The sequence below is a fragment of the Hetaerina americana genome, unplaced genomic scaffold (assembly GCF_022747635.1).
Source record: "Hetaerina americana unplaced genomic scaffold, ioHetAmer1.1.p SCAF_2, whole genome shotgun sequence".
Classification (NCBI taxonomy): domain Eukaryota; kingdom Metazoa; phylum Arthropoda; class Insecta; order Odonata; family Calopterygidae; genus Hetaerina; species Hetaerina americana.
The window spans coordinates 30,772,969-30,782,594 of NW_027286763.1; positions in this window are offsets into that span (position 1 = coordinate 30,772,969).

Here is a 9,626-nt window from a genome sequence, read left to right on the forward strand (position 1 = left end):
CGTTATATGAGCATTCGAATTATATCCGGGCAATTTACAAAGGGCTTCTAACAATTCTATATATTTTTGCAATTCATAGGGTAGCGAATCTTTATATGGAATACTACGATTTACTACTTTCTACCTTAAAATAAGGTAGTGAGGTAAGGGAGGTAGGTTATTTAATGTATCGTATCACTTTGATTAATGGCATTTATGTGACAAGGAAGCCATTAATTTAGTATACATATTATACATAACATACAATATATACTTCTTACACTGCCTATAAGCCATGAGATACATTTTAAAAACTAGAAATAAAGCATTTCTGATGAGTAATTACATTATTAGATTTAGCATTAATTAAATATAAATAACAGGTAAAAATGAAATACAGGCGGTTCGTGTACAATTAATGATTCACCTAAATAAATTAGTCCAATATGTACACAAGAAAAGTTGTACAATAATTGCAAAACATCAAACTATAACGAAATAAACTATCAGAAAATATACATAACACGATGCTATAAAAATTTAGATAATAATAAGCTGGAGTGAATTAATTTCAAAGGTAACTACTAAATTTATAAAACTGTCTTAAAAGAAAGGAACATGACGGTATTGTAAAGAAACGTACATGGACAGCACGCTATTCTCTCCACAATAGAGCTAATTCAAGATTTTATTATTTGTTTAAAAATCACTAAAAGCATGAGCAATTAAGGTCTGATTCAACGTTTACAAAGCTATTTGAGGAATGGCCTCTTTTGTACACTTTTACCATCTAAATCAAATGAAAACAAAGTTAGATGACACACTTATATGGGTTGTTTGGATGGTGTTTCCGCTTGTAGTTTTTGCTATATTCGTTTGATAAGGAAAAAATATCTAAGAATTCATTGCGAAACAAAATTTTATTTTTAAGTGAAATAAAAAACACAGGGTAACTTGTTGTAAAATGTTCTAAAAACCCTGCGATAAGGATAAAATATTGCTCCGAGGACGTGAGAAACTATTTATGCATGCGCAGTCGTTTTCTTTAACATGCTTAGCTTTGCTTTCAGAGGCCAATTTAATCTAAGAATTTTTTATCTATACAAGCGAATAAGTAAGTTCGAGGGATAATTTCTGAAATTGTGCAAATTATATCATTTCGGTTCAGAAATCTCGAGACGCATTATAAGCACATGCAAATTTAGTGTCCTTTTTCTTGTATATATGCTGCGAATTTTCGATCATCATTTTCATGCCTAAATTTCAAGCGAGCTAATGTTGTACGCAGTGATATAAAACGCTAAACAATGGCATAACATAATTAAGTCGCATTTCAGCAGTATTGTTAAAGTCAATTTTATCAAAAAATATGCTTCTAAATGAAATTTCTCGTTATTACACCCTCGCTAAGGTTTAATCAAGCATATTTCTGCATTTAAAGAGCTCATTCATATTTTATTTCATTGATCATCAATTAAAGAACATATTTTCATAAACGTCACTACCATAAACAAGCATCACTCAAAATGATCAATATGATTGAAATAGAAATACATGATTAAAAGTCAAATTCATCTCCATTTTCTAAGAATATAAGAAAATGTGCAATAAAATAATACAAAACAGTCTAAAATGTTTAGAGTCAATTTTTATGTTATGACTAAAATTTCTGTACATAATATTTCGGGTACCTCACTGATATAATCAATGATGATTAATCAAGATCGCAAAATCTCAAATCCATTATTTACAGCCAAAAATATGATCGGAGGTTAATAATCCAGAAAATTACAAAATTGTATTTAAATGATCTATAGGAATATATTTCTCTAAAATAATGTTCCATTTAATGAATATGGAAAAGAAAAAAATCAAAAGAGCATTGTATTGGGAATGCATTTTAGAAATTTAAGGAGAATGGGAAATGAGAGAAGATTTCATTAGCTCAATTCGAATCACAACTCTACACAAGGATGAAACCGTTCAACAACAAATAATCAAAAATAAGCAGTTTAGCAACAAATGATTAAAAGGATCATAGCATTTATATCTCAAGCAAAAAATGAAAAATGCAATTTTTTTGGGAAAGAAGTTGACAGAATCTAGTGAATAGTTAACAAAGTTATGAATAATATAAAAGTGGATGTAATTTATCTTATGGAAATTGCCTTATATGAAACTGAAATACGAATAAAACCCCATCAATTGGAATACAACAGCTGAAAAATGAGAAAAGGTGGTGATAGGATAAAATTGTTTTAGAGTTTAAATAGTATTTCTAGTTCCAAAATCATAAGCATGGAAAGGGTAAGGTTAAATTTGGACGTTGAGCTTCTTGATTCAGTAACACTGTGTGATAATAAGGATATACTCAATCACCATGAGGGTGGGTTTATTGCAGAAAGCTTCCAAAGGGTAGTAGGAGCTTCAGTGGATTAACAATCCTGCAAAGAATGCTGTGGTGATAGAAATGTCAAATAGCATAAGAGGATTAGTTCATACATAAAAGTTGGAGGAAATCAATAATAATAAGTAAAACTTGAGATTTTTTAGAAAAAAACTTTTGAGAAGTACGTCACACGGATAGAACATTAAAAATATTATAAGTATAAAATGATATTAGGAGAGCCATGACGTTGATGAAAGAAGCTTTTTTAAAGATGAGAAAGCTGATATCAGTGATTTTCACAATCATAGGGGCGTAAGCATGGATAATAAAAGTAAATATTTGGATGTGTAATCTAGATGAAAAGGAAAGCATGCGAAGAAGAAACAGGCTCGGAATTAATAGGTAAATTATCGGGGACACTATAATGAGATGGATATAGTGAAAGAAAACCATATGATTCAAGAGTGAATGTTGGATAATGGGGGACTTTTGAACGACGAAAGGTAAAAGCATAAGGATGAAAATCGAAGCAGTGTTAGCAGCAGCAGATTTATAGTGTAGAATACGTGGGACAGTGCCTTGGAAAAGTTGTTCTTGTAGATTCATACGGTAAGGAAGAGTTCAAGGTGTTTACAGAATGTCGACTAAATTTTTAGGATCCGGGAATAACTTCTTGAAAGCAATAGACTGCCTGCAGAAATAATGAGAATTATTGACGTATACAGATATTCAATTACAAGATTCATTTTTCATTATTTTAAGGATAGATATTTCAAAAATATAATTGGATTTATTAATACTACACGAAATGATAATTTTTAAATTATAAATACAAATGTCATGAAAGGGTAATCAAACGGAAAGAGCCAACATACAAGCACGAGTATTTCTGATATACCTTTCTGGTATACTACGTCATCCCTCTCAGTTTCCAAATGTTTAAATAATTTATGAGTCATCACAACTATTTAAGATACTTACGAAGACGCTCTGGCCATAAAATAACAAAATGAACATCTCAATGACGATAAAATAGAGAAATTAGGAATATAGGAGAAAAAAGCATTAGGATAGGTTAGGCTAAAGATAATCATTTAGTTTGAAAAACTATGAAATTTTAAGAATCATCTCAGGATGTAATTCTATTTAAGCTATTAAAGCTATCTAGAATGTTTATAAATAATGTCCTGAAAGTTTGAATTGAATTAAAGATGGTTATATGCTACGGATAGGATTAATGGAAACAGGCATAAGTGGTTTAGTTCACACCTCGGGGCACTCAGGATAAAATGACCCGAGGAGTCGTCTCCACACACGGACACACCTTGACGATTGAATGCCTTGCACAATTTCCTTTGCTCCAAAAGGCGCACGCCCCGGCATTGAGCGTTCCAGATGGAGGGAGGTGGGAACTTCGCGAAACGAGGGGATGAAGCGAAGAGTAGCGGAGGGGAAGGAGACGCAAGTGATGGAGTTCTGGCATGCGAGTCAGAGCGAGGGAATATAATGCCCGCTCTTACGTTAGGGACGAGTTTATTCGTCCGCCAAGATTACAGGGAGTGACAGGTAAATGTAAATTCGGCGTAACTTTAAAACAGGAAACGTCTACACAACGAGTCATTGGCAATTCCGTAGCTAATAAATTAAACTAGGAAGAAGTGCAGAGTCGAATCAAAGATGTTAGTGATTTGCATCAACCAGGTTATATATTTACTGGTCGCCTACTGCTTTTAAAACAAATGCTAACGGAAGCATGATAGTCTAATGGGTAGAACGCTTGAATTCAATTTTGGATGGTTCCTCTGGCACGCTAAGTGTATTATATCAAAACCTTTTGCAAAACCGGAGGTGGTAGAAGGAAAGGAACTGTCCCATTTCCACTATGAAGGCGTGTTTGTCGCACATCGCTGGATTTTATTGCCAGAGGAATGATATTAAATTCAAATAAATGCGAGTCATCCGCTAATATGCATTGCAATGCAACAACTTCGAAGTGTAAAATTCCTTCGCCTTAACTGGGATCCCCGTCAAGGAAAATGATTTTTACACTTTGAAATTGTTGCATTTAAGAGTAGCAATACCCATTTTTATACTAATACTCTTCAGCCAACCGTTGTGTCCAACCATTGTACCGGCGATTATTTCCTTATTATTCAATATTATTAGGTTAAATAAAAATAGCTTATGAAATCTTGTATGACCGAAGTACTTAAAGGACCGAAGCAGGTAAGACCGAAGTACCAACACTTACTGAGCTACAATTCGATTAAATTCTTTCCATTGATAACAGCCACCTAATCAAATATAATTATATACGTATTTCCTGTCAGAAACTCAGAAAAGTATTCATGTTTTAGCAGCATAGTTTTTGTACCACGCAATAGGTAGTGTACATCATATATAAATTACAATGTATTCGCTGATCGCAACTTGAGGGTAAATGTAAATTTTATTATCTGATACGAGTTCTATATCGTCCATGAATAAGGAGTTATACAATCTCCCCAAAACTTTTTATTTTTAAATGAAATGATGGATATTTTGATGCACGATGTATTGATCACTGGTAAGCGTCCACGGAAATTGATCCTCACGATCTTTTCTAAAAGCATCCACTGTGACTAACACAATCAACGTCTCTTCTTTGCTCCAACGGAAAGCAAGAAATAAAAAAAATTGGTTTTGGGCTCTCGCTCACCATAATTTTTCATTCGTTCGCCTTCAAAACCATTATGAGATTTTTTCAGTCCAGTTCTGAGTCATTCCGTTACTTTTCAAATAATCCATTTCAAGGAAACATTAGACGATTCGAATAAATTTCTTCCTCAATCACTGATTTTATAATAATGTTGCTAGTCGAAAAGTAATAGCAGAAAATATTAAAAGAGAAACAGATAGATTGCCATTGGAAAGATTGGATGGATTGCCATTGCCTCTTGGAAATATTTCAAAAATTGGAAACCGGCCATAGGACCTGAAACCCATGAACAACTTACATATGACTAACCATGGGGTAAGGTAGATGTGTTACATAGTCATCAGAAAATTTCGCAATTTCATTAAAAAAATTAAGATACGATTACGTAAGGCCTTAGTTTCGAGTAGTTTGAGGGGTTGTACGAGTAACAACCGTTTTTAAATGCTGAGTTTAGGAAATGAACATGGGTCAACGGTCACGGTCAATAATTATACGGCTTACAGCTTTTTCTACTGCGAGATTATAGAATGACGGGAATGAATGAACTGAAATGTCTTCCCCTACAGCTAACTCTTTTTTTCCGAAACCGTGATGACGTTATGTAGAAATATTTTACTCATAATATTTAATGTTAAATTACGTTTAAGAATTTTGTATGAAAGGGATGTTATCAATATAATCCTGAAATACCAGGAATTCTTCTTATTTCCGAGTTTACTAGGAATACGGGAGAGGACTGGCTTTCATATCATATAAATTACCCTCGAAACAGATCATAATGAATAAGTTTCTATGAAAGGTACTAAGTTTTCAGCCTAACTTTACAATATAAGGGCTCTTTAATTCTTCCGCTGCTGGTATATTTTTATCGTATAATTAAATATGCCATTATATTGACCGTTCAAGATTAATGACGTAATTTATGGTATGGTTGAGATCCGGTTTGATTAATTTCAGCATGAAGTGTTTAAAAAAAATAATTGATGAAGGCGTTAGCTTTGCCCATTCTGTTAATAAGTAGTTCATGATTACATGCTATCTTAATTCCATATTAAGCAGCCCATTGACCCTCTAGTACAAGACGAAAATTGCTTCACAACGTCATTAATTTATTTTCCAGCTATTTTTCCTACATGTATTAACACAGAGCGCAAAATCATTGATGTTTGTCAGAATATGCTTTTGTTATTTTTTCTAGCCTTCCAACTCAAAATTCTTCAGGAAACTTATTTTTGTCTCTGTAGTCATCTCAAATGTTCCACAGTTCAACATTGACTGTTCTAGGCATGAACTTATTGATTCCTTGGCTCATTTTATCTCTTGAAGGAACTGTCAATCATATTAGAGAAGCTGATGACTGAAACTTAGAACAATATATCATGAAAGGTTGACTTAGGGGCGGAAAGCCAGCCCATCCAGGTATAAGTCCCCAGCTCAAGAAAATGGTGAGCATTGGTGTCATGAGGGGTTTCCAACCGTAAAATGTCCACTCCAAAACTAATTGGAATGATAAAATTAAAACATGGCAACGGCTTCCAACCTTTGAGCAGAAACAGATGGAGATGGCAGAAAGTGTAGAGCTGAGTATAAAATGTGGGTGGACTAACAGCAGAAAGAATTATGCGATAATGTGCGACAGAATGGTAAATTTTAAGGCAAACGGAAAGAAATAGATTGTGGCCAGACCTATACTTCTCTAAGGATCCAGTTTTAAGACCCCAGAGGAGGAAGATAAAAGCCGCTGAGATGAGGATAATGGGATGAATTCGGATTAACATGGAGAGATATAATATTGGATATTATTATATCAGAAAATCAGTCACCATAGGACCTATCGCTAAAGAATGTTAAGACGGTTAGGGCAAGTGGGGCGGCAGGGAGAAGAATATCTTAGAAAAAAGTGGTGAAGTTGGAAGTAACATGAGATATCAGATGGATCGATTTAAGATGGAAGGACCAAGTGGGAAAGAACCTGAGCCTTTTCTAACTACTAAAGAATATGAGTGGTTTATGGCCGGTCACATCGCGCAGGAAGATCGTTAATTCCGATAAAAATATAATTAAAATTTTTCGAGATAAACTTGACGTGCAAAAATATTGATAACAGGGCGTTTTCATGAATTCATGTTGTCGTTTAAAAATGTTTAATATCCTTATAGACCCATATAATCATGTTTATTGAGTTCCTTTGAGGGTAGGTCACGTTTAAATGAATTACGAGAAGAATTTTGAACATATATTCACGTTTATCGCGTTTAAAAAGGAACATTTTTCAGCATTGTAAACAACACTGCCGAATAATAAAATTTTCTTCGTTCAATCCATCACAGTTGACGGAATTTGAATTAAAGTAAGCTTCTAATTAACATAGATTATAATGCCTATCTTCAATCGAATGATGTTGAAATGTTAATGAGTGATAGTTACCATTAATTATTGCAAAAGAAATAGTATTTGAGCGATTTTTTCAAAAAATTTAGGGATAAAACTGGCAGAAATTCTAATAAATGCTTCAGTTAAAAACGAATGGATCTGCCTCTGGAAATGAATCCCCAGTGTAATAATTTCATCATTATTCCGTGTTTTTCTTTCGATCTTGCTCCGATATCAGGAAACATGCTTTGTCATGTTTTCTGATATTGGAGATTATATATGTGTGTGTGTGTATATATATATATCTATATATATAAAGGAGAGTGTTTGTTTGTATGTATGTAATTTGTTTACTTTTTTGCTGTCATAGAAACAGCATTTTTCCAACCATGCCAGCAGGATACTTTTGCAAGAACACTATTGTATTCAGAATTGCCGAGATATTATACGTGGAATACATCAAGGAAAGTTTTGTTGAAGAAAAATGGGCAACTTTGATCCTGAGAATAATATTTATTCATCTGACGCATTGGGCCGAGTCTACACAGTCCATCCTAACAACGCCGAATGTTTTTTTTAAGAATGCTTCTACATACCATTAGAGGACCTCGCTCATTTGCAGAATTAAGAACGGTAAACGGAGAAATATGTGAGACATTCAGAGAAGCTTGCCAGAATTTAGGGTTGCTAGAATGAGATCAACACTGGAATGACTCATTGCGAGAGGCCAGTTTGATTTCTCTTACAGGACAAATCCGAATTTTGTTTGCCATCATAATAACCTCCTGTAATCCATCTAACCCAAAAACATTATGGGAAAAATATAAAGAATCAATGAGTGAGGATATACTGGCTAAAGTTCGAAGTGAAAATCCTACATTGGATATTACGTTTGACTCCGACATTTTTAATAAAACTTTGATTATTTTGGAGGAAAAGTGTATCACCATGGTGAACAAGACTTTAGTGGAACTCGGTCTTTTTACACCTGTACAAGATCAACAGGGTGTATTTTAACCAGATTATATACGTGAAACTAGCTACAATGTCTTAGACTTAGAAGCATACATCGCGGATAAAAAGCCACTTCTTAATGAAGATCAGAAATTCGCGTACGAAACAATAATGGATCAAGTAGATAAACAAGAAGGAGGTATCATTTTTCTTGATGCTGCTGGTGGCACGGGAAAAACATTTTTAATTAATTTAGTTTTCGCTGAAATCAGGGTTCATGGAGAAATTGCTCTAGCCGTTGCATCTTCAGGTATTGCAGCGACATTAATGGAAGGAGGAAGAACAGCCCACTCTGCCCTTAAGTTGCCACATAATATTTCCCGACAAGAAAAATCCCACATGTCATATAAATAAAACAAGCGGCCAGGCACAAGTTCTTATAGAATGTAAATTGATAGTATGGGATGAGTGTACGATGGCTCATAAAAAATCTCTTGAGGCCCTCAACGCAACACTTCAAGATCTTAGAGGAAACTGCAGTTTAATGGGAGGAGCTCTGGTACTCCTGTGGGGAGACTTCCGTCAAACTCTGCCTGTCATTCCAAAATCGACTTCAGCCGATGAAATTTATGCCTGTTTAAAACATTCTGTTCTATGGAATCATGTCCAAGAAATTAGCCTTAAACAAAACATGCGAATCCTCTTAAGAGATGGGAGTGCTCAAAATTTTGCAAATAAACTTTTGGAGATTGGAGAAGATAGATTAGTTATTGAAGCATCTGGTATGATAAAATTGTCATCAAATTTCTGTGTAACGGTGAAAACTGTCCCCGGCACGATACAAGCAGTCTATCCTAACGTTAATCAAAATTATAAAAATTTAGAATGGTTGCGAGAAAGAGCCATTATTGCTCCTAAGAACGATGATGTTGATGAAATTAACAAGGAGATACTAACCATGCTGCCAGGAGACGTGATTGAATATAAATCGGTTGATACCGTAGTGGATGCTGACGAAGCCGTCAATTATCCAACGGAATTCCTAAATTCACTTGATCCAGCTGGATTGCCACAACATCGCCTTATACTTAAAGTAGGATCTCCAATCATTTTATTGCGAAATTTAGATCCACCAAAACTCTGCAATGGGACACGATTGTGTGTGACAAAATTAATGAAAAATATAATCCAGGCAGTCATTTTAACTGGAAAAGGTGAAATAATTTTTATTCC